The following is a 22,271-nucleotide window of genomic DNA, read 5'->3' as shown; positions in this document are numbered from 1 at the left end:
AAAATGAACTTACAGTTTCTTCAGGAAGTCTGAAATATTCTCAAAGCAAAGTGTGGGCACATTCTTATTTAAACATCCCCAAAGCAGCAGATCTACATTCAACATCCTGCTAAGCAGTGACAAGAATGGAGAACTGGAGATGAAACCGTCTGGGGACGGAAACATGAAGACAATGTTACTTCTGACACAGAAATTTGGGATGTTATGCAGTTAAAGAAACTCAGTGTTGATGTGGCATTTGATGGGCTGGGGTAGTTTTGTGGTGGTTGGCCTTGGCTGCCACTTTTATCTATCTGACTCTTAAAGCAGTTAAATGATCCCAGAAATATTTCTGCACCTCTGTGTTCCTTCATTACAAGAGGATCTGCTACTATTTCCATTAATACAAATCCTGGATGCTGGTAAGAACACATGGCTTAGCTTCTAATCAGCTGAAAAATTACAGCAGGAAGCAAGATATTCTTAGGCAGATTATAAAATTAAAAAGCTCATGCAGAAGATGTTTTTAAAGTATTTTTTTCTTCCAGAGGAAAAAGAAAATACCCTCTCTTCTGTGTTGCAGGAAGATACAGCTGTAGTTAAAAGTAGAAACTTAAGAATATCTCAGGGTTCAGATAGGATTTTTTTTTTTTTTTTTTTTTTGTATTCGAAGAGTCTTTACTTCTGACAGTAGGTTTCTTTGCCAATTTCATTCTTCTAGAGTTTATAATTCCCAAGGTTACCATGCTTTCAAATGCTGTGCTGGGTATATTGATAATTACTGCTGCTGCTATTTGGACTTAAATATTGATAAAGCTTTGGCTGTTTTGAAACATTCTCCATTTCTTTTACTGATTTCTCCTCACAGACCTTTATGGAAGTGCAGCTTTCTACACAGGAGTGGAGAGCTTGACATTGTAATTTCTGAGATTGTTCCATGTTTGAAAAATCACGTACACACGATGGTCCTGCCTGCCTTCAGTATTCACCCAGGATTTAGAAAGTTTGCCAGCTGGAAAACAGGAAAAGACAGGAGTAGAAATGGATTGAAAAAAACAAACACTTCATAAGAAAGATTTGCCAGTATTACCCAGAGAGCATCCTCAAATCTCAGCAAAAATCCTAAAATCCAGGCAAAAATGTAATAAAAAAATGGTTTGATGGAACCATGTGGACTGAGGGGATAAAACCCAACTAGCTAATTTGAACACAAACCAGAATTGTCAGGGAAAAAAAAAAGTGTTATCATTGAGTCGAGGAGCAAACACCACAGTTGTTTCTGATGGCAAAAAAGCAGAAAATGAGAAGACCTTGAGGAATGAGAAGCCAAGGAAGAGGGGCAGAGGAATTCACTGCCAGCACCAGAACCCATGGAAGGCAGCTGCCACTCAGCACACCTGACCTCACAACAGGAGGATCAAGAGGCTGATGTTATCTCAATGTTTATGGTGCAGGTAAATTTCCACCTACCTAAAGTCATCAACCAAAATTTAAGAGTCTGTGCTTATCTTTTGTTAACAGCAGACTCCAAGCATCTGTAGGAAAAAAAAAAAAAAAAAAAACATTTGAGTGAAACAACAACAAAAATATTCCAGAACTAAATTTCTGAACCACATATCATTTATAACCAACCTGGCAACATTATTGTTTCAAGGCAGGCAACTTTAGAAAATATATGACCAGATACCCAAAAGCTCCTCCACTTTTACTTTGTGCATATGGCCTTTGAGCACTATAATTTATGTTACCAGGGCTCACTTGTCCAGATGGACTTTTACAATATCCTTCTCACAGCTCTCCAGGTGTTGCAAATAAATAAAACACTTTATTTCAGGGAGATGAGAATAGAGCAGGTACCAGTGAGAGTTGCCAATGCACATATTCTAGCAACAGCCGTTACAAAAATGTATTGCAATATTATTATTAAGAATGCCAAGTGATTCAAATTCATTCAAATTCATATTATTCAAATTATTCTCACATGACAAGCAAACCACAAAAACTGCTTTCAGTAAACTGCTGATATCAAGTTGACTGTTGTTAATGATACTGTCACTGTGTCAAATTCAGGAAGAGAATTTAGGGAGTTTTAGCAACACAGTGATAACTGGCCCACCTTGCCCTGTGATATACACTGTGCTACCAATATTAACAACAACCAAAAAAAAAAAGTGTAAAAGATTCAGTGGATTTCTACATGAGTAAGTGGCCACACCTTCACAGAGATTCAGGAAGCAGAAGAGTTTGTTGCATGAATAATTTGTTGCAAACCATTTACGACCTTGAGTCTACAGCATATTAAATATTCACACAACTTGTTCAGAATGAAAAAGGCTGGAGCATGTGAGAAGTGATTCTGAATCCTCAGCAGCCTCACACAAAGCAGGCTCTGCCCACAATCACAGCTTCTCCTGGATTACTGGGAGAATATTAAACATTAATATTTTGTCTTATTATTTAAGACAAAATTCACCTTTAATATAGGGCTATTCTAATTGTTTGAATACCCTTCTAAAAGCATACACTGTTTTTGTCTATGAAGGCTCAGATCCACAGAAACTATCCCGGAGTTGCCCAAATCTCCTTGTACATATGCCCCAAGTGACTGAATGGGTTGGTGCTCCTCAGGTTCTCTAGTCCATACTGCAGTTAGTAAAACAAATCCAGGAGTATTACTGAAATTCACGTGTCCATACAAACAATTAATTAGCATTTTTTAACTTAAAAGGCCTAGTGGCATACTAGCAGGCAGAAATGCAGATCAGAGAAGCAGCAAAACCATCAAATGTTTCACATCAAGCCTACCACACGTTCTACAGAAGTAGAACCATCTGTGGCCCTTCAGATCTGTAGGTTTCAAATGACTGTAATCTTCTCCTGAAAATTCAATTAGTTGTCAACGAAAGTGTGGATTTGGACAGAAATTGCTTTTGAAAGGTTTAGGTAAAATTAAGAACTTACGCAGAACTAAAAACTTGATCAAAAAGTCAAATCTTCAAAAGAAACTCAGTATGTTCAAAAGTAAAGAAGAAAGCCAAGAGATGAGATTCAGCCCTAAAATATATGATTTAACAAAATTTGCTAAGATAAATCTGACACATACACGCATGTCCTTTAGAGACCATAATCAATGTTAACTACCTTTGAATCCTCTACCCTCATCCCATTGAAAAGACAAAAATCTACATCTAAAAATGAAACTAGGCATATTCTTTAATAAACAGGCAGCTAAGTTTGGGACAGAGGAAGTCAGTCAAAGCTGTGAAATCAGGCATTCAAAAGACAAACCATGAATTAAGCCAAGGTCACCCAAGAAGTGTTAATCCCATGCACTGTTGAGGGGACATTCCTGATGTTGTCATTCCCTTGTCAATTCTAAAATTATATATATTTATGTACATATCTATAAATACACATTTGTAGATACACACATGCACATATAATATAGAGCTACCTATGCCCTAATGTCTCAGGCCCAGGCTCAAATCTGTAAAAAGGCAGCCTTTGTGTCCTAAATCTATGAGACCAAGTAGGAAGAGAAATTCTGGTACATTTTTGTTTATCTGATATATCCTCTAAAGAAGAGCACCATTTTTATTTCTATTTCTGTATTGTGATAAATGAAGGAGGGGACTGTTTGGGTTTTGTTTACACACAGAAGACAAAAATAAGCCCCTAGAGACATTATAATCTGAATAAAAAAGGGAGAAGACGCATCCAAACCACAGAGCAGTGAGACATACAAAGATCACTAGCACTTAAAAGTTTATGGAATAGGGTTTTTTATGGTACTACAGGAAAACATGTTTTCTTTTAAGAAAAAACATACTTCTCTTACACAATGCTAATGCTTAACATCAGGTCAGATGAATGTGTTTGATATAATGAGTATTCAGTCAATTGTAGTCACACAATAAAAGTGTCGTTTTCTACATTATTATTATTATCACATTTGTCGCTGTACTTTTACATATCATGTAAACCCAGAGAGCTGGCTTAGACAAATCCCATCTTGCCCCATTAAAAAAAAAAAATGTTTACCAATATTTATTGTATATTGACCAAATTAAAAATTTTCATCATTATAATTCCTCTATTCCAGCGCCAAAAATCACATCACATTGTGAGTAGCCTGGCAGTGTGTCTTAAAATATTACATCTTTTTTCTTAGTTCTATTTAGTATTCGGGTAAAGAAGTCTGTCCCTGTAGGGTGCTGCTGTGTTTGAAAAGAAATGGTAATTCAGGAAGATTGGAAATGAGTAGATGATTCACTGAAGATATTTCCTCACCTATTTTCCCTGTATTACACACTTAACACTCCTGAAGGGGGGGAAAAAGTATCCTGGACTTCGTGGATGTACCTGTTCTAGCACAGTGGAAGTCTTCCCACAATCCAACAATGACATTGCAATTAGGATAGAGGTTTTTCTTAAACAAAGCTCTAATTAAACCTGGGTGCCAACATCCACTCCTTTTTAAATACTCTCATATACTGCCTGTGATTACAAGCAGGGATTTGTTATTTTTCAACTAGTCACAAAGGACACACAATAAAACTGAGTATTTTTTAATTTTATCATGTCAGTTTGCTACTTTTAAGCCACCCTGTGTTTTGAAATGGTTTCTGTGGTTTGGCAGGGAGTTTTTACAAACACAACATCTACAAATTGGCCCATTGTTGAAACTACCTCCAGTGATTCAGAGCAATTTCTTAATCTGAGGAGGATGAGAATGGAGAAGGAAATACGCTTATGCTTTCAGAACAGGGATCCTTCAATCATTTCTAGCAAACCAGGAATGATATTGTGTTTAATTTTTATGGTGCAGTATTGTTCTCATTGAAAAGATGATAACAATGACAACATTCAAGCCATCCTGGCTTCACAAAGAATAAAAAAGTCCAATGGCTCCCACTTGGCACAGTGCCCATTGCAACAGTATTCATGCACAGGGGAAAGGGATGATTTTCCAGGATCATTTAGGAATGTGACTTCTATCAATTGTGTGAAGTGTCAAAGGTGTCTTCATAAAAATCTGAATGCATTCCTTTGTCACTCCTAAGGGTATATGGACAAGATCACACAGCTGAGACCAGCACAACACAGCATCCATTCCCAGCTTCCCTTTTTCTTCAGGGGTGCTTGGACACACCAAACACGTGCACTTGCAGCTTCAGGAAAGGGCTGTGGGCACACTGCTCCTAAAAGCTCACGCCAGAAATGATCCAGGTCTCAACCTGACTGCTGTACATCCACGAGGATCTCACTGCCAAAGCAATTCCTGCTCAGAAAACGTCAGTGAATATGATAGATGAGCTCTGCACCCTCCCAGTCAACCTTACAGTAGGAAGGTTTCAAGGAATTATGCTTTAGGCAAGGCCTGTCTGGTGAAGCCAATAGTTATAACATTTTCTATCTGTCCCTTTCTCTTTTCTAAGCTGCTGTTTTTCCTTGAGACTTTCACAGTGCTGGGGACAGCCTCAGACTCTTCTCCTGTGCTATGTTTATTCAACACAGAGACAGTTGCAGCATTGTGTGACTTATCACAATGAACCCACAAGACTTGCATGTTAAATATTGACTACCAAATAATCACAACAAGCCATTCACCGGGAAAAGAGCAAAATAAATGGGGGAAAAAATAAAACAGCACTCCAAAAAAACAAGTGATAAGATGTGTGAAAGCATTATCTCATCTCAAAGGACCATCCATAAACAGAAAGCTAAATTCATAGCTTGTTCCCTGAATAGTGGCTCAGCTTCAAGAGATAAATTAATCACATTATTCGAGAAAGAAATAAGAAGACTTATTTCAAATTTCAGACAAAGATCAAGAGGCTGTTAGTTATGGGTTTCTCATCTTTACCTGGTTTCATAGTAATTTCCCAAGTTAAAACTCACTGATGACAAATTATATTCTCTCTTATTTAAATTAGCCCTGAGACATATTATAAACACATTATATCTAATCTTATAACCAGTTAGGTACTAATTTCCTTCATATCTTTGTACATCACTGGCATTAAGGGTATTAGATTGTCCAAAAAACTGCTTGGTGCAGAGAGGCAGCTCTGGACATCATTGCTGTGCTGGTGGGGGCTCAGTTCTAACCCAGCTTCTAATGCTGAAGGGAGGACACACATTTGCTGATTAGGTCAAAAATGAATTTAATAACTCACTAGTGCTATGACATCCATCAAAAATGTCAAGGTTTAAGTACATAGACAGAATGGAATAGTAATTTTTTAAAAAGCTTGTTTTTTTACTGTTTTATCAGAATGTAGCAAACTACAACCTCAAGGTTACTTGAGCTTGAAATAAAAACAAGCCAGACCTTTTCCCAAAAAATAACCCCTGTTCCCACTAGTTGTGGTCAACTTCCACCCATCATATGGTGGGTTCTGCCTCCAGCTCCTGCCCACAGCCAGACCATAGCTGGGAAACAGTTTTAGAAAAAAATGGGGTTTGGTAGGGAGCTTCACATATTAACCAGTCAGTCCACTACAGGTGAGGAAATTACAGAATACAGTCAAGAATGAGAAAGAAACTCGAATTATGCTGAGCAGAAATATCCCTTTACAGTTGTTCCATATTTCCAGTGATACTCCAGCATATTTCCATGAACACAAGGAAGCATTCAGACAAAAACAAAGGAAGGAACTGATTCTCTTCATGTTGCTGTTCATGCAAATTCATTGATACATTGGAGATAAGAAAAATTAAAACTTGACACCATTGTAGGAGAATTGGTCTAGGACCTGGCAAATTTAAGAAAACCTTGTTGGTTGCACAGTGCCAAAACAAAAGTGTGGTTGTGCCAGGTATGTGATTTATATTCATAAAAGTATAAGTTTGGCCAGATGTCTTAGAGGTATTTGTGTTGTTATCATTAGAAGGGTTAAAAAAATAAAAGTTGTATAAAATACAAGTGTCCAAAACAAGCCTTACTAAACCTGAGGTGTTTCACATACACAGTGTGACCCCCAGTTTCATGTAGACTTTTTGAGTTTCTCACTGCAAACTGACTGGGGCAACCAGGAGTGTGAGATTCTCGAATCCATCCACTTTCCTGACCATAAACATTATTTTGGTTTGTTAAGGAAAAACCTAATTAATGTTCAGCGTGTGTGTTGAGTCACAATGTAGAGCAGCTTTGTGTCCCACTGCTGGCTGTACACTGTCCTGCTCCTGTTGCTGCCTTTGGAAGTCTTTTCCAATGAACCTCTGCTCAAGTAATCACTCTGCCAAATATCAGTTGTAGAAGAGCTTGGTTTTTAACAAAAGGTCAAACAAAATTGCAGTGAAGACCCATGGGATCCTTGCAAAAGGTCACTTCAGACAAAACAGATTCCCAGCTGAAGTACACGTTTCACCACAGTGTATATCTTCTGTGGGCTACCTTTTCAGAGAAAAACTTTAGTTCAGAGTCAAAATGAATGATTATAATTTTCTGTGCACAATCATCTGTAAATGAGCAGTCATTTGACACACATTAAAAATGAAAGAACCACATCCAGCTACGACTTGCAGGCAGTTAGTCAGGCCTCCAAATAAAACACCCAGTTCCCCATAGCTGTGTTACTGAGGATGGCAAATAAAGTTACAACATGGTGATACAGAACTGTAGTGGTCTGTGGTATGAAGCTAAGACCTGGCCTCAAGAAATCTCTTTTCAGTTCTATGCTTGTTGAGCTGGATGAGCATTTCACAGTGAATAATTTACTTGATTAATTTAGGACCATCCCTAGTTTACAGAATTTCTTTGTGCTGACTTCTTTGGCCACTTTGTTCATTATTTGAAGTTGCAGAACAGATGGTTTGTTCACATATATTTCTGCATAATGATTGCTCATAAACACTCTGTCCTGGATAATGCTTTGAATACTTGCTATGCAGGCTCTGTGACTGGATTTTTAACACACATAGCACATGGACTGGATTCCCAACTCAATTTTTTTTCATGTCAAATGACTAAATACTTTCCCAAATCACACAGGATCTTTAAAAAATTGAGGGGAACGGGTCTGGTTTAAAACAAAACTTCTTAAAGATATGTGCAACTTTCAATTTTTGAATAGTCTACCTGGAGCTCTGAAAATTCAGATATTTATGTAGAGACATTAAGCATTTAATGGGAAAGAAACCTGTATACTAAGGGATTGATGAAAATATATGTTAAGCAAAATATGACTCAACAAAACATTTAGAAAAAGTATATTGGTTAAGAGGTACCCAGAAATCAAGCAAAAGCTGACATAAATTTTACTGTTGTTGTCAGGAGAGATTCAGAGCTGGTCCAACAGATTTCCAGGCTTTTAACTGGAACAATATCAGCTCTCCTAGATGATGATGATGAGGCCATCAAATGGATGTCATCTATTTTAACCAGGTAAGAATTTGGGCAAATTAGCTGTTGTTGAACCAGATATAATATTGGTGTAAAAAGCCCCTAGCAAGTACAATTCCTCACTAAGTCCCAATAAGAGCAAACAACAATGATCCAGTCCTTTTACTGCTAATGATGTGTTTATAGATATTTACCTCTGCAGCAGTTTCAGCAGCTGTATCTTGAATTGCCATTAATGCCTTTCCTCACTGATTAATAGAGTGAAGCTATTGAGATGTAGGATTTCCACTCGTTTTTATCCCAGTGTAACATTGCCATCTACAGGAAGCTCTCCCTTGCTTGGACACTAATTTTACAATCACGGAATAGAAACCACTGAAGATGAAAATGTAAGTGTCCAAAATTAGCCCTGTTTGATCAGCCTGACAAACTGCTATTTTAAAAATTAGCCAGTAATAGTATGGCTCACCAACAAAAGCAGTATATTAACCTACTGTCTGGCAAGTTATTAAGCTGAGAGATTGGCATTAATCTAGTTGAATAATGCATTAGGACAAAAAGAAACACTTATTAAGGACAAGGGACTTCTGATTTAGTTACTCATTATTAGTTGATGTGTAAGGTTCTCATACTGCCATGCAAAAATTACATAATTTTCTGTTTTACAGATGATTCAGAGAAGTCCTTCTCAGCATCTTTCTTCTCAGCTTTGTAAAAGGATTTATGCAACTCAAATAATTTTTCACCATGCTAGACACTGACTATCCCAAGTACTAAATATACTTCCCAGAGAACCAGAAAGACACATGCAAGAGCTTCATTTTAGACAGCTGCTTAATTTTAATCTCTGTCTTAAAGACAGAATATTTGTGAATTTCAATATGACCTTGATTCATATAGAGATATCAGTTTTCTAGAGCAATCTCTAAAGACAGTTTCACAACTATTAGAATCCTTGCAATGAAAGAAAATGTGTTTAGGACCGAAATTGTGTGTCAGCTGACCAAGCACCCCGAGAAACACCACAAGCAAGGTGATATTTTATGTAGGAACACTGAATTAGGTCTGACTCACTGAAATCTCTTAGTGAGACAGGGAAGAAAACCAGAATTAAATAGTGATCAATAAGTAGTGGGGAAAAGCTGGGGAGGTCATAGGAGGCAACCTGAACAAAATAATCTGATTGAAACCATGGTCGTTGATGTCAGAAAAAGTGGCTATTGACTTTAATTCAGGAAAGACAGAATGCTGCAGGACATTTTCATTTTTGAGTATCGAAGAAAGAAGTTAATCAGAGGCGAAAAGAAGCAGCAGCAATAAAGTATGATCTCAAATTTGAGATGGAGATTTTCTATGTGTGCAGATGAGTCAAAAACTTATACATTAGTGCACTGGGGTGGCTTTCTACTTGGAAACCCCTAGGTGAATTCCTTAATTTACCTAGGAAAAAACCTGACAGCCAGTTGAAAAAAAAACTCAAAAAACCAAACAAATCAACTGACCCAAGCTGAACATTTTTCATTTCTCAATTCACTAGCCAAACTAGAAAATCAATTACATTCACAACTCTATCTAGACACTCTTAATCCAGGTCACACATTTCTGGAGCAGAACAGGGAAGAAGGGGTAATTTTGCTACTTGCAGAGTCACATTCTGGTTTCAGGTTTCTCTTCTGGCAACTTCACACTGGCCTAGTTGAGATAAACAGATGACAGAAAAAGCTGATTTATTGCTATTTCAAAACTGTCAGTCTCCTACACTTAAGGATGGTTCTAAGGCTGTTATTAGGGGGGTGTCAGCAGTAGGATATTAAGATCCTTAAGGGAGCTGATTGAGCAGAAGTTGGTTCCTACTCAAAGCCAGCAGTGGAGCTGAGAGCAGACAGCCTCTGCACCAGTGCTGCTGAGGACACAGATTTATACAGATTTAAATGTTAACCTGCCACTTAGCCTGCTCCAGCTGCCTCTGTGTTGTTGCAAGCAGCTGATACAACACTACAGGTTTTAGGGAAAGAGGCAGAAGAAACTCTCAATGTCTGCCATGGCCAGGAATTGACAGATGTTTGCAGAGCATCCCCAGAGTGTGGATGCATCCAGCAGGGATGAGATTTGTCACTGCAGCTGCTGAGACCAAAATACTGCCAGGAAGCACCTGACTGCTGACACAAAAAGAAGCCAGTAACCCTTTGACATGACTCCTTAGACAGCTATGGCAGTCACCCAGGTCATGATATCTAGAGTGTGGTAGTGACAGTGCTCTTCTCCCTTGGGGAGGCTCTGCTGTTACTAAATTAATTAAAATAAGATAAATTAGTGTCTTGAGAATGCTCTTTGAGTATTTTCAGCACCATTTTATTGTCCTCCACAACATATCAATCCCTTACTACGAGAAATGCTGAAAATTTCATTTCAGGTTTACTTTGGTTAAAATATTTACAATTTATGCCCTTCTTAAACATCACCACTTGCTTAAAAATTATTTGTTCATGAACTTCCATGTCAGAGTACCTTTGTTGCATGCACCTGATATATCTCAGAATTTTGAAATTATTTGTTGAAGAAAATAATTTTCGGTCTTTGAAAAATTTCCAATTTTTAAAATAATTCTATTAAAAGACTGTACATCCACACATTCTAGAAACCAAAACTCTTCATAGAAGTTATGGCAGTTATAAAATCAACGATTTTAATACAGAAGAGAGGGGAGGAAAATTAAAGCTATAAAAAAAAAAAGGCAACAAAGATATTTACACCTTCAGCTCCCTAAGGAAGCTGAGGCAGTGGAAACGCAGGCAGAGGTCACAGGCAGGGTGGCACTGGAGTGGTGAGGGGTTCCCCTGGGAGGTGGCAGGTCTGTGGGGTTAGGGAGGGGTTTCTGGCACACAGAGATGAGGGGAGATGCAGTATCTCAGGGCTGAGGCAGAGGCACATATCTGCTGTGTGGATTTGAATATCTGGCAGCAGGGAGGAAAGGTCAGCACCCCCGAGCAGGAGAAACCAGGCTGGTCCTGGCACACATCCCCAGTTCAACCCAGCGTGGAAAAGGGTGGGAAAAGGGAGTTTTACCCCAGTCATGGCCCGCACAGACTGACTGCCAGGCTTTAGTGCAGAGTGCATCTCGTAAAGCCCATGGAGCTCACACAATCCTGGTGACTTGGAGGCAGTCAGATGTCCTTGCCAATCTGTTGCTGTCTCTGCCCTGATGCCAATTCAACTGCTTGTAAGTCACAGCAAGGAAGCAGAATAATGGTTTTGTGACCATTGTAACCTTGGGCAGTTAGGCTGGGATATGGGGAAATTACTGTAGTCAGGGCTGTGATAAATGACTGCTCTTGAATAGGCAATGAATAACTCTGCATTAGAATTGTAAAATATATTATATTTTACAATTTTTATTTTACATAAAATATGAACTTCTACTGGACCTGTGGGAAAAACTCACAGAAGCTTGGTTGGTATCCACACTGCTAATCCCAGAGATGAATTGGACACCATTAAATAGAACAAAAATGTTACTGAACAAATAGTTAAGGCTAATGGCTTTCTATGCCAGACAGGAAATAAATTATCCAACATGAGATATTGTATAGGCCATATCACAGAACTATTAAATAAAATAAGTGGCTCAAAAAACTGATCTAGGAAAATGATATGGTATCCAACCGTATTTTTGAAAAGGGAGGGGCTAATTAAAGGGTGGGAACAAAAATGTTTTAAACTTGATTGCTCTGACTAGGATCAAAGACATCCTTAGCTGATGAGCAAAAGGGGAATCCTAAACAGAAACCCTAGGGAGCCTAAAAGCAGTGAGCCAAAGGAAAACTTTATTTTAGTGCCTGTGGGGAGCAGAACCTGCTCTGTAACAGATGGTCCCTGTCTGCCTTCTGACATCTTTAGCAGCCCTAATCTAAGGCACAACTGTGCTCAACTTTCCTTTATTCTCTGCCTGAGAACTGCACCACCACCACCACACTTAAACAGCTCCATCAGAATCAAGTTCATGCACACAGACATCCAGGCACACTTCTGTAGCCAGCACACAAGAACCCATCCTGGCACAGTGAAAACATTTGATTTACACCCATTCAGAACCATTACAATTTGACAAAAGTAATGGCAACTAATTCTCGTGCAGGCTTTTTGCATATTCACAGTTTCTACATGTCCTGCCTTGCCATGGGTGAACAGGATGAAGTTCTGTCACAGGCTAAAGCAGCAGATGGGGCAGAGTGGTGTCACAGGAGCACAGAATGGTTTGGGTTGGGTGGAAAAACAATCTCATCCCACCCCCTGCCATGGCAGGGACACCTTCCACTGTCCCAGGCTGCTCCAGTGTCCAACCTGGCCCTGGACACTTCCAGGGATGGGGCAGCCACCCTGTGCCAGGGCATCACCACCCTCACAGGGAAGAATTTCTTCCTAAAATCCAATCTAATCCTGTCCTCTTTTAGTTGTGTGAGTATGGGTGCAAGGAAGAGGCTCCAGCAAGACCCCAGGTACTGTTTAAAAGATTGCTCTGTCTTTGTTTTAGAAGATTTAGGTTTATCCATTTTCCTTTGATAGCAATGCATTGCACAACTGTGCAGTTTTCTGTCTAATCAATGTCGGTTCCCTAGAAATGTTAGTCCCCTCAGCAGCCTTCAAGGGGGATGATTTCACAATTTTAAGTGTAGGAAGTGTGATTCCAGAGACAAAAAAGGCCCATTCTTTCTCTGTGCCAGACAAGAAGAGCAATGTTCAGCCTTAGGCTGGTCTTGTAAGGAAAATTTCCAGAGTTCTCACTCTAATCCATCTCCTTCACCACACAGCAAAATCTACATTTACAGAACTAATCATCTGAGTGACTTGTCTGGGTACCTGGAACTGCAATCTGAACTCATCCTGTGGAAAAAATAGCCCAGAGTCACAAGTCCTATGCCAGATATCAGACCTCACCTGTATTCCCTTGCTCTGCTGCAAATTGCAATCAATTACAGATTATTCTGAGCTCATATTTCATATTTACGATTTCCTGTCCTGCCTCTGAGGCAGTTAAGATGAGGTTGGTCCAACCAGCTCCTACCTCCCCCCTGCCTGGGGAGAGCTTCAAATCTCTGGCTCACAAAATCTTTAATGCTGTTACTGGTAACTCACACTCAGCAAGAGCTGGGCACACCACAGACCTCAATTAAAGATTCTCATATTTTAACCTCTGGAAACTAACAACCAACTCCCCTTTTGAATAAAAGGGATGCTAAAACTGAGTGCTTGGAGGGCCTCATTAATCCCTGCTGTAACTCGATGCACTCATATATACACAGATATACATATATACACATTAAATATATACAGATATATATATATACATGTATATATATATACATCTATAACATCAGGAAATACAGCTGGCCTGCTGTGACATCACCCAGCACCTCTGCAGGAGCAGCAATTATGTCACCCTGTGAAAAGCTCTCCAATTTCCAAACCCCTGCTGATCTCCACACAGGGACAATGTCAAAGCCTAAATTTCCAACGAGCCAGAGCTCTGAGCTGACCAGTGCTCCAATATAATATGCATGAAGGTCAGAAGCTGCTGTCACCTCAGATGTGTGTTTTGCACAAAGTTATTTTCTTTGCAAAGATAGTCACTTGAGTATATTACTAAACTGAGGAAAATAACATGAGAAAATGGGAAGAGGCCATGTAAAAAATGAGACAATCAGGCCAGAACTGCCAGTTCATTTTGACTGCATCAGCATGCTTGATCCAACTTGTAAACCAGCCTTCACAGAGAAAAATTTTCCCTGTTTGAATTGCATTAAGAAGTGGAATTAGCTTTATAAATATAAATCAGTTAAATATAATGCAATATTTATAACATGGTATCTGATTTTTCCCCCTTTAGGATTCCATTTAAAAGGAAATAACAAGGAAACAGCGCTCTCAGAAAGACAGCGGGTTTACAATTTATGCTAATTAATTTTCATATTGACACAAAACGAAACCCTGCATTTTATTTGACTGCGGCAAGGAAAAAAAAAAAAAAAAGAAAAGGCATATGGAACAAAATAGAGGTTTTTTTGTGCAACAGATAATTCTGTAGGAAAGTCTCTGTTTTTTACCAAACCTGTTAATCCTCATTCATTTTTCTTTTGCCCAGAATGCAGGTCACTACACCCAAACCAGTCCCAATCCCTCTCCCAAACCCCCAGACACAAGGGCAAAAGCATAAGCAAGAAAAATGGTTCAATTTATTTGAAGCCTTGAAAGGCTCCAATCAAGATCTAGAAGTCATTATTCTAGGAACTATATCAAAAGAGAAATAGCCTATCCCTGACCCACAAGAGGTTCCAAATTTTCCATTAAATCAAATAACATCATTCAAAGCTGGAAAAAAAAATTCTATTGCTTGTAAAGCTAGGAAAAAATGCAGCACCATTCTGTGGCTAGAAAGTCTGCTTGGGATTTGGAAAAAGAACTACCAGTTGGCTACTTCCACATGTATTCATTGAAGAGTCTGTGCCAAACTCATAATTGCTCTAAGTTGCTGAGTGTCATTGATGCTACATCAAAAAGAAACTCGGGCCACAGAGGCGCATTTTCTAGTAGAATTATTAATCAAAGACCTGCAAAAGCCTGTCCTGAAGCTTTCTTCCAGCTTTGGCTGAGTCAGATTCAATTTGGTGGTTCAAATAGATGCATTTTTTTCTTCTTCCTCCCCACATATATGCACCATCTCATTTTGGCAAGAGTGAAACCACTGGAAGGGATAATATGCAGAATTATGTCTTTGATTAGAGAGCTGGAGGAAAGCTGAAAAGCAATAACTCCAGCACACTGACCAATTCAGGCTCTGTCAGGTTTATCCCTGTCCTCCAAATATTTACTCTACTTCGTTATACTTTAATTATTAATTCAGTTTTTTTCTACTGTTAGTAGAATTTGCCCATTGTATTGATTAGTTTATTTAGTTCAGCTGGATTCAGAGTGTAAATAAGATTTTTTTTTTATTTAATAACCCCTTTGCTCCACTGACTCAATTTTGATTTTTTTCCTCTCTCTAATTTTAATAGAAGCAGCAGCACTAATTACCTGCCCTCATGTCAATGTTTCCTCAGCAGCATCATCCAGCACTGAATTGCTGGTTTCCTTATTGTTACTGTCATTAGCACCGAAGTACTCTTATAAGGAACATTTCACCCAGCCAGCCTGAGGTTCCTGCAACAGAAAAAGAATAATTTCTTAGTTAGAATCAGGATGCTGTCTATCCTTAGTGAGACAGCAGCATGATTAGAAATGGAGATGTTTTCCATTTCCCATCCACATTCATTTAAAACAACATTTCAGTGAAGCAAACACAGGCTTATCCTGAGATGCATGTTCTGCCTATTCAAAAAAAAAAAAAAAAAAAAAAAAAAGAAAAGAAGTGAATTCTTTATCTCAGGTTTGCAGCTTTCTCAAACATCATAAAATCCTAATTCACTTTTCCTTATTTTAATGGCTTTCCCAGTACAGTTTTTAAGCAGACATGGAGGCAAGATTTATCAATGTCTGGCAATAACATGGTGCTGTATTCCTCACCTAAACAGGCAGTGTCTGAACCTTGCTATGCAAAGATATCTACAGTATTAACAAAAAGGAGAGGGTGGTAGTTTAAAGCATGATAGCAAATGCCTCAGCTTAAAATCTATCTCAAACATCTTACTCCCCATAAGAATAAACTGATTTTTTTTATTTTACTAGGACAGCTGTTTAAGAATTTTATTTGATTGAGACAGAAAGCAACTCTATTCCACTTCTTTTCTATTTTAAATATTTGCTTTACACATTGTGTTGTCTTACATCTTCCTCATGAGTTAAGTCATCTTCAATTTTTACAGATAGTTGACTTTGCTAATCCTTGTACAATCTCATTTTTTAAATAGCTGCCAAACGACTTGGGATGGGAATACTATGAAATATATCTGGCACCAATTTATTACTGAGAAGAACAATGTTAGAAATTTGAGGAGAAAAGACAAAGACTAAGTATTCCTCCAGGAAAAGGTGACATATGGAACAAAGGTGGCACAAAGAATGGAGTCATGGGAGGAGGTGAGAGGGAAGGTGATCACACCTATTGGAGGAACAGGATGGCACATTTGAAGATATAGAGCAACACAGGAACTCTGTTTTCTCCTATTAAAAGGTGTTGCTGGCCACAGTGAGCTCAGGGGCATTAATCAGGAAAGACACCTTAAATGTGTGTCTTAAATTGCCAATTTGAGCTTTCGTGGGGAACTGAGACCTGAATGAAACCCAGTAAGATGTGTCCTACAGTGAGAGCCAGTGAGTACTGCAGGGGTGACAGACTGGGCTTGTGAGACCCAGCAAAATTTGTATTTCTTGTGTAGCTTCTTCATAAAGCCCATCCCAGGAGCTCAGACTCATGCTCTTCCCTGGCCTACCAGGCAAAGTCTTGCACCGTTTGAAATCTTAACTGAGGCAGAGAGAGAAAATTTCACCTGAATACCTATTCTGAATTCATGATTCGTGCCAAAATTTTTCAGATGTCTCTATAGCTCGTCTGTTATTAATCCATATTAAAAGCGTCCATGGCACACTAAGTCTGTCAGCATGGGAGCAAAGGGGTTAATTTGAATGAATTTGTGAAGTGGTTTAGCTAAATTGCATTAGATATTTGTATTAAGAGTTGAAAATGCCTTGATTAGATTTTCTTTACAGTCCTAAGTAATTTAAGTTAAATCAAATTAAACTGAGGACATTTTATTTCTGACTATGAACGTGGGCACCGAATTTAACACAGTTAAACTAAATCTCCTTATGAGTGACTGAGGCAGGCAAGGAATCCTTGACAATTGCCACAGCTCCCAAAAGAAATCAAGACAAGTCTCTCTAACAACACTTCATTGCTTAAGATAGCTGAAATCTGTCTTGTGCATTTAAGGAGGGATAGGAGGGAAGACAGAATGTATATGCCTCATGCTGCAACATTATATAATGCCATCCAAAACCAGAGGCAGACATTGGACTACTTCCATCCCATATGGCAAGACAAATGTTCTCCCAGTTTATTATTAATAGTGCTGTGACAGCACTGTGACTCAGCATCAGAAATCATTATTTTAAATATCTTCCACCAGAATTGACTTGGCACAAATCTTTTTGCCATAGAAGGTTGGTCCTGACTAAACCTTTCACCCAGCCCCGAGATGAGCACAGTGATGCAACAACCTGGTGATCCACTTCCACATGAAAATGAAAGTGTGTCTAACCTTCAAGGAGTTGATAGAGCATTTTGAATTATACATCAAGGAGAAAAATTTAGTGGGTAAATGTTAAAACCATTAAAGTAACTTTTCACTGCAAATAGAGAGTGAATGCCTCATCCCAAGACAGCTATGAGATGTATCAGTTTAGGTTTTTAATCCCAAAGTATGCATAAATCTCTCCAGTCTCATCTCTTGTCATCTTCTTGTCAAAAGAAATTTCATTTCACTTCCACCCATCACTGCTCCCCATGGTTTCTGAAAACATTCCACTTTAAAATTTTATCATGGGAAGTGGGAGGTTCCTTCTAGATTTCATGCAGGGTTTAACTATGAAATCAGAAGAAGAAGAAGAAGAAGAATTTATTAAAAAATAAAAATAAAATTTTAAAATAGGCTTAATGCAGTTAGTAAAAATATAAAATCATAGAATGACTGAACACCCTTGATATTTTTCTCTCTCTATCTACCTCCATTTTGATTCCAAACTCCAACAGAAACTGCAGAGTTTGATGTACATTTTCCCTCATTAGTGTGTGTGATGCTCTTAGAGGGGAAAATAGATGGATCAATCACCCAGGCTGACTCCCGAGGACTGCTTCCTTATGACATCCCTTCTCCAGCCACAAACATCTCATTATTTCCCAAAACCTACAAGTATCTAAAGGCTGTAAAACCCCACCCCACACCAAATGACATCCATTTGAAATGACTTGATTGTTTCAGTAACTTGTTACTTTCTGTGTGTGTTTCCACACAATTTTTTGCATAAGACAACACACCCATTTATTTCTGCAGGGAGCAGGTTGATGGGAGGTCAAGAGTTATTTGACTTTATAAATGCACCTAAGTAGGAGCTGGCAGCACAAGAGAGATCTATGATTTTTAGAGCAGGCATGACACATGCATAAGGCATAAATACAACCAGGAGCTTCTCTTTAGTACCTGTGGTTGTTAAATCCCAGTGAAAGATCATTTCCTACTGCAGATGCAGTTGTATGAGCGAGGCAGATGGGATGTACTCTTCTCTCAGTTCCATCCACATATAAGGAGCCAGTTCAATGTGTGACAGCAATGAATTGACCATCTTCTACTTTGTTTCAATAGAAATCAATTGTTAAGGAATGAGACCTTAGATAAAAAATTGCCTGTCACCTGACATTTTACAGAGTGCTAGAAAAAGAAAAAAAAATTGCAAAAGTAAAAAAATAAAGTAATAATTTTGCTCATAATAGTATCCTAATATCCGTATAAGGATGGATATTAATTTGGCATTCTATAACATCTGCAAATTCAATGTTCATCTATCACTGTTTACTAGGATTATTTATCTATTTTTAATTCTTTGGAAGTGACTCTCAAAAGGGGATGAGAGACAAACTATGCTTCTAAATTTCACAGATACTTACAGAAAAAAAGAAGCAACGAACTTGGTTCCCTTGAGTTCCCTCAAAGGTTTGAAGGAACCCTTTTGTGCCTCACTTTTCATGTCCCTGCCTCTTCCTGGTCCTCAGTTCCTCTCTTTAGGATTTTAAAGCCTATTTCCAATGCCATTATCAAATAACAATCATTCCCAAACTCACACACTCTTTAGACCTATTCCTCCTCTCTGTCTTCACATCCCAGCCCCCATCCCAGGATGTTACCTGGTTTTTTCCCCACAGCCCCAAGCTAATACCTTGTTTCCACCTTTGGCTCAGCCACTTACAGATTCCCTCTCCTGTACCCAAACTTTACCAGATCAATACCTGCTCTACTTTTGCCCCCTCCTTGTCTCTCTTCCCCCCCGTTAATGTCTCATCTGATGCCAGTGCCACTCCAAAGAATTGGCTTCTCACTTCTCCCTTTCACTTTAGTCTGGCATCAGATCCCCTCTGTACCCACTCCTGATCCCCTGTGTACCCAGAGCTCCCTGACCTCCCTCCCTCTGCTCTCACCCCCTGCCCCATCCCTTTGAATTCAGTGTGATGGCTCCTCCTGGTGCTGCCTGTCTGTGGGATGCAGGGAAAGGAATCCTCTTTGGATGGCATTTTGTCACTGGATAAATGCATCCCAGGAGGTTTCATTGCTTTTCCATTTCCCTTGAATTTTTTGTGACACTGATTTTGAGACAATTTTAGGAGTAGGCGTATTGTACATCATAAGCACACAACAGCTTCTGGCTGCAACCCAGCAGAAACCTCCTACATTTCACAGGTGGTTTGTGAGCTGCAGATGGAGAACTTCTGTGCAAAAAAAAAAAAAAAGCTAAAAAAATCATCCATCCTTATTTGTCCTTTCATTACTATTGGTTCTCACCACTTCTCTGCCTTTCTGAGCACTGCAGAATTGTGTTCAGCTTAAAGAAATCTTTTAAAAGAATAAGAAACTCTCTCATTTTGCAACACTATTCTGACTGCTACCAAACTATTTATTTCATTAATTTCCTTATTTCCTATTCTCCTTTGGGCTGTTGAAAGAAATTTGTCCTGGCTGGCAACAGCACAGAAAATAATGCCCCAAAGGGGTTTCTGCAGAGAGAAATGTAGTGTGCCAAGGACAGAGCAGAAAAGGTAGGGAAAGGTTCTAGAATCAGAATATTTAAGGTTGGAAATGATCAGTCCAACTTTGACTGATCCCACCTTGTCAGCTAAGCCATTGCACTGTTACATCATTTTTTGAACACCTGCAGGGATGGTGACTCCACCACTCCCCAGGCAGCTCGTTGGAGTGCTGGTCCACCCTTTCAGTGAAGAAATTCCTCCTGGTGACCAACCTGAATGTTCCCTGGTGCAGCTGGAGGTTATGCACTCCTGTCCTGTTCTGGTGTCCTGGGAAAAGTGCCTGATGCCCACCTGGCTACAACCTCCTCTAGGTATGAGTGAAGGAGAAAATCTTTAACAGGTTAATCAGACACCAATGCACATAATTTTACAATATAAATTTTAAATTATTTTCATGAGCCACTAAGCTGCCAGTTTTCCCTTCCCAGGCTGAATTTTCTCAGCTGAGGCTCTTTCTTAAGGAACACTTTGCTCACCAGCAAGTCTTTTAGCAATACTAGTTTTAAGCTTTTGATTCTGCTGCCTGGCTCTCCCAGATTCTTACTTCCAAATAATGCATTAAAGTAAGAGCTGCTGAAAAGCACAACACCTATCATCTAGTGAACCATGATGTCACAGCCTGTAACACCAATTAAATAAATAAAATGTACTCCACACTGCACTGGGGAAAAGCTTGACTGAGGTGTACAAAGTCATGGACACCATTGACAATGTGGAGAATCTTTATTCACTAAGCTCCCACCAGTAGGATGAGAAACACACTAGCATGAGATACTCAGATAAAAAGCAAGTCCTTTTTTACCCAGCTATAATTTGTTGACACAAGCTTATCAAAGCAGACAGGAACAGCAGGTTTAAAAATGGATTGGGCAAGTTCATAGGCAGTCAGTTAAAAAAAAAAATCAGTGTTTTTCCAGCTAGCTCATCTGCTGGTTTCAGGCAAAATTAAAGGTAAGAACAAAAGGGCATTTATCTTTAAACTGACTTCAAATTTGCTTCTAATCAGCTGGGAACTTTGTTGTATTTAAGAAAAAAAAAGAAAAAGCTAATTTAAAAGAAAAATAGAAATGTATTTCAAGTCCTATTGCTTTTGTTCATTTTCATCAGACTCAAGTACTTAGACTCTTAAAAGGACATAAAACAGTGAAAATGGTACTCATGGCAGATGAAAAATGCATCCACTGCAATTATTTTATAATTAAGCCCTGATGATGTAGCATTTAGAAAGAGTCAACCTATCAGAAAAATCCAAGTCTATAAACACAGAGCTGGATATGCAAGTGCTCTGCTTGTACTGTTAATGAAGGAGAAATCAAATGAGAATATGATGCAGAAATGTTATAAGACTATAATGTTATTTCTCCTTAGTGATACCATATTCTCCTCTTACAGCTCAGGGAGACAGATGTGCAACAAATAGGAGGTAACAGTACACAGGTGTTTGTTGCTCTGCTTTCAGGGTCCAGCTGTGTTCTAATACTACCTGCCAGTGTCTCACTAACTGCTGTCCACTGGACCAGTATTTGTCTCCATAGCATTCCGTGCTCTCTAACAAGTAAAGATAACAAGTAAAACACAGGGCATGGTCTGTGCATTCATGGGGAAATGAAAATAATACCATGGTCACTTAACCCCACCCTTTCCATGCAGCTGTAACCCCTCATTAAACAGCAGCCCCCCGAACAGGCTAAGTTTTGAATCATTACAGTGTCCCTGCAACTTGAAAAAGCAGAATTTTAACAAAAACAAGTCCAGCTCCCACCAAGGATAAAGGAAAAACAGTCCTGCAATGATCTAGAAGATGTCAACCATTGTTTAGAAGTAACACAAAGCCAGTATCAAATAATGTTCAAAACAAAATACACAATGAAGACACAGCCTGTGTCTTCAAAGAAACTCTAGAGCTGGGGTTCTGAAATGGAGATGTTTAAAATGGCCATTTTGAGTATTTTGTATACATCAACTGGAAAAAAACATCCATCAATAAGTAGCAGTTTGGAATACTCAGTTGACATTCTTTTTGCTTACATTAATGAAAAGGAAATTCAATCAAATAAAGGGAAATGTGAAATTTAGATTCACCAGGTTCTCCACAACAAGGCCATGGATTTAAATAGGTGCTATAAAAATAGAGGTGGTTAATTTTGCATCCTA

General features: G+C 38.8%; 1 long non-coding RNA gene across 1 annotated transcript; it reads right to left on the bottom strand.

The window, feature by feature from the left end:
• Nucleotides 1-817: 817 nt before the first annotated feature.
• On the bottom strand, nt 818-15,505 carry LOC148222699 (uncharacterized). Its single transcript, XR_015805622.1, has 3 exons — nt 15,398-15,505; nt 1,450-1,514; nt 818-991 (listed from the first exon to the last, which is right to left on the bottom strand). It is a non-coding gene; the product is annotated as an uncharacterized LOC148222699 (long non-coding RNA).
• Between the last annotated feature and the right edge of the window lie 6,766 nt (nt 15,506-22,271).

The sequence above is a fragment of the Sturnus vulgaris genome, chromosome 10 (assembly GCF_052056855.1).
Source record: "Sturnus vulgaris isolate bStuVul1 chromosome 10, bStuVul1.hap1, whole genome shotgun sequence".
NCBI lineage: Eukaryota > Metazoa > Chordata > Aves > Passeriformes > Sturnidae > Sturnus > Sturnus vulgaris.
Note: the sequence above shows the minus strand (reverse complement) of the source record. Positions and strands in the feature narration are given on the sequence as shown.